Source organism: Lissotriton vulgaris, chromosome 1_1 (genome assembly GCF_964263255.1).
Source record: "Lissotriton vulgaris chromosome 1_1, aLisVul1.2, whole genome shotgun sequence".
NCBI classification, from domain to species: domain Eukaryota; kingdom Metazoa; phylum Chordata; class Amphibia; order Caudata; family Salamandridae; genus Lissotriton; species Lissotriton vulgaris.
This window is the reverse complement of record NC_141685.1, coordinates 225,675,596-225,679,803: the sequence shown is the minus strand read 5'-3', so window position 1 is coordinate 225,679,803 and position 4,208 is coordinate 225,675,596. Positions and strand designations below refer to the sequence as shown.

At 42.6% G+C, this 4,208-nt stretch overlaps 1 non-coding gene across 1 annotated transcript; it reads left to right on the top strand.

Moving 5' to 3' along the window:
- The first annotated feature begins 3,369 nt into the window (after positions 1 to 3,369).
- TRNAD-GUC (transfer RNA aspartic acid (anticodon GUC)) lies at positions 3,370 to 3,441 on the top strand. The gene has a single exon. It is a non-coding gene; the product is annotated as a tRNA-Asp (tRNA).
- The last annotated feature ends 767 nt before the right edge of the window (positions 3,442 to 4,208 follow it).

Below are 4,208 nucleotides of genomic sequence, written 5' to 3'. Positions count from 1 at the left end.
TGTCAACGAAGGTCAGTTAAAGTCTATAAGAAACACGCACAATGTTAGAAAAATTACAAAGAGGATCTTTTCCTGAGAACTAAGACCCTAAGGTAGACAGAATGGAGGTGGGCCACCTTATGCGGAAAACGGGACCCTGTTGAAGAGTTAACTTGGCACATGAAATTCATTCTGACATTTGCCAAAAATGGGAAAGTATTCTCGGTATAGTGATACAACGACTGTGTTTTTCAGCTTATTTTGACTGCAGTAGAAAAAGACATGCAATAATAATATTTTCGCATGCATGTGCACATTATTCCATACCCACTTATCAGCTTTCTGCTAGTTGTAATAGAAGATGTTTTTATGTAATGTCTTACACTCTTAGGGTCCAGATGTACGAAGGATTTTTGTGGTTGCATAAGATCTGAATCACAGAACTGGGCTGGTTGCAATCACAAAAATGCCATTTGCAACGTGCAAACCACAAACTGTGACTCAATTTGGGCTTGTAATACTTGGAAGGGGTGTATTTAGGGCATCCTTCCAAATATTGAATCACAATGGCTTGTGTTGATGTTTTGTGATCTACACATTCATATCTAACCCACTACAAAGATTTAATGGTAACTCATGCACAAATGGGAAGGGGGTTGCAAGGGAATTCGACTGTGGTCTTTTGGGTATGCTCAGACGTGAGTCCTGTGCTCTCCATGCCATTGGATTCAAGCTATCCTGGCTGATGAGGGCTGAAAACCTGAAACCGGTCCTAGGATGCTTGTTTCCAGTCAGGGAGGACCTGGCTTGGCAGTTCGGGCTGGACTGTTCCCATTGGGCACAGGGTCAAGACTGATTTGATATGGCTGGCTCCGAACTGCAATGGCATGGTGAGCAAAAATACGATGGATTTAGGCCTAGATGTCTGTACTGGGTGAATGTATAACATTGTTCTGAATCTGTCCATCAATTGTTCTTTTTACTTTTGTATTCTTAAAATATGTCACATTAACTTTTCTTCTTTTTTTAAATTGAATCCCTTTGCTTTTTTTAAAGAAAAAGAATATAATGCTTTATTTAAAAGCAGCCAGACATGTGCTCTGTTAACCTCAGAAGGCCACCATCCCTCTAATGGCTGTGATTCTTATTAAGTCACACATTACAACCTACCGCATTAATAATCATGAGGTAGGCTGATATGCTAACTCCTTGAATTGGTATTTTGCAAACTAAGCTATTAATACAATTGTACAGTTCCCAAAATACTGCAGTGGTTGCAAAAAAAGTGGTCACAAATTATGACCAGCATTTTACGACCAGGGTTTCTGCATCTGACCCATACTGTTTAACTGCGAAACTTACGCTGTAAAACTACATCACACGACTATAATACAAATGTGCCCCACCAGTATTGTGTAGTAACAGGATTGCCATAAATGTTTATTTCCGCAGGACTGCGACAGTGAGCACATGAAGCCCTTTAACCGACCACTGCCAGTTTTACCAGTGGTTGCCTCAAAGTGTTATCTGGCACATGCTCCAAAAGAATATATGTGCTGAGTTGGAGCTCAAGGACGACAGGGATTGGGACAACCCGAAGAGGCTGCTGGGGTGGATGCAACTTTGAAAGACTGGGGTTGGCTCTATTCCAGTGTCTTGAGATACCTCAGAAAAAAAAGGTGACTCCTATTCCCGCACATGTATTTATGCAGCGTCACTTCCTGTCCTTCCACACCGTCCACAGGAGAAGTCCGCTTGAGGCTGGGTTACTGTGGAGTGCTGGACTCTTGGAAGGTAGAAACACTGTAAGCACAGACTGCAGGATCTTCTGACTGCCACGTTCTAGCAACTTTCTGCACACATTTCAGTCACCTGAAATACTGACTCTACTTGCCATGGTCTTCCACCAATACCTACACCAAAACAGTATCCCAGACAGTGCCTACAACCAGGCCAAGGAGACGCACACCGCTCCCTCAAGGGATCATCGGATAGCGCATACTAATTTCCTGCTTGGCACTGTGTACAATCATGTTACCTAACCAGACTGAAGGTCCTGGACTTGTGCCATGCACATAGCAGGTGCGGGCTGCTCCTGCTTGGCACAGACACCAGCCTTCTCGGGAGCAATGCAGTCTCACACCTGCTGCTAGCCCCGGATGCCTGTCTCACCCTCAGCTTATGAGATTCCCAGCCGATGTACAATCTAGCCACGGACTATTTCTACTCAAAGTGGTCAAATGGTGTGAGCATTCTGGATGGTCTTTAAAAAATCCATATTTAGAAGGTCCATTCACCACTGTACCAACAGAAACCACCCGCTTCTTCCTGCGACTCCAAAGTATCCATTTATGACATTGACTGGGATTCAGGTTGACCCCGAGGAGCCCCCGTATATCCGAGATGGGTCCAGAGCTGCACGTGGGCAACCTCTGAGAGCATCAGAAAGATGCAGGGTGGGCAGGCTGAACCAACGGGAGGCGGGCATCAGAAAGGGGTTCTTATGCATGCCCATTCACTCGCTTTGAGTTAAGAACCTTATAGCCAAAGACGAGAAAAAAAAAAATATATATATAGTAATTTTCTCTGTTCTAAAGGGCTGTTTGTGTGAACGCATGCTACCGTCATATGTATCACATTCCGCCGGACCAACCTTTTCAGAGAACCACACTTTGCATTCCGGGACTTGCAGTTTGATTTTGATTTTCCAGTTATGGAGTTAAAAATACCAGCTTGCAAGGAGCAGAAGTTAAAAAGCGCGGAGGCTTTTAAACGGGCAGGTACTCTGAAAAAAGAGCAACAGTAATTCTTTAATTAGCACAGGAGAGCACCAGGACTTCAAGGCAGGTTTCCAACTTATAATTAAAGTTTTATTAATCAAAATTAACAACTTAAGTCTTTCCGCACCAAAGAGGCAGGCATCCTCCGTCTAAGATCACGGTGTCACTCGACTCGAACATCCGCTTCCTATGCTAAAGGCCAGGTAAGGGAATCCTGGCGGCCATGATGGAACAGGCAGTATCCCCCGGCTGCACAGACATTCAAGGAAACAACACCCACACACACGCCAGCACACAACCCTCCCCTCAACCCTCGCTCTAAGCTCACTCGTCAGCATTTGTTTTGATAAAAATACAGTAAGAACATTTCAATACAAAGTGCGCAGAGAGTACTGTATTTATTTATTAGATTAAATTCACTTTACTACTTAAAGAAGCCTACAGTTTGTAAATATTGTTTGCTAAAACACAACACTTATTCAATTCAAAGATGGCTCAACACCTTTTGTTTTCTTTGATGCCTGTTAACCTTATTTCATGACCTTTTTCAGAAACGTCTCCATCGGCACTACACATTCGAAAGGAGTTTTAGAAACACGTGCACTACAGCTCCTCGTTAGTATAGTGGTCAGTATCCCCGCCTGTCACGCGGGAGACCGGGGTTCAATTCCCCGACGGGGAGGCCGTTGAAATTTTCTTTTTTTGGAATTGTTTTAAATTAAACATTTTAAATTAAACATTTTACTCCCAGGCAGCACAAAATATTTGCTCTGAAACATTTTAGAACGGAAGCATTTACATAGAAAAAAAACAGTGCGATATTCTGCAGAATGTTTTTATTTATTTATTTATGGATTTTTATATAGCGCAGACTTTACCAGAAGGCATCAGAGCGCTTCACAATAGGAACAGAAAATTACAAGTAAACAAATTACAAAAGCAGACGATAAGTTACATGAGGTAAAAGTTACAATTGTGAGCAAACAAAATACATGAGGTAGCAAACAGTGAGGAAAGAGTGACAAGTGTGCAGGTTACAAGAGAAAACAAAGTACAATTAGAGGTAAAATACTGCGATATATGCTAGACACTCAGGCACAAGAGCAAACGTTACGTAGGCAATGGTAGCACTTGTGAAAGTATCAAAAGCAAACAAAATATGAAAGGTAGCAAACAGTGTGTTACAAGAGAAAAGTGGCGTGTGCATGTTACAAAGGAGTACCAAACACAGGTACAAGGATAATACTGCAATAAATGGCATACACTCCAACCACAAGAACACACTGGGAAGGTACTTCCATAGTCATGGAGAATAGAGTTTTCAGTAATGGGAGGTCTTCCTTCAGATAATAAAGAGGGTGTGAATTACTTTTGGAGGTGTCTTTGGAGGAGAAGAACTTTGAGGTCCGTTTTGAAGACCTGGAAGGAGGTGGTGGTCCAGAGCTGAGG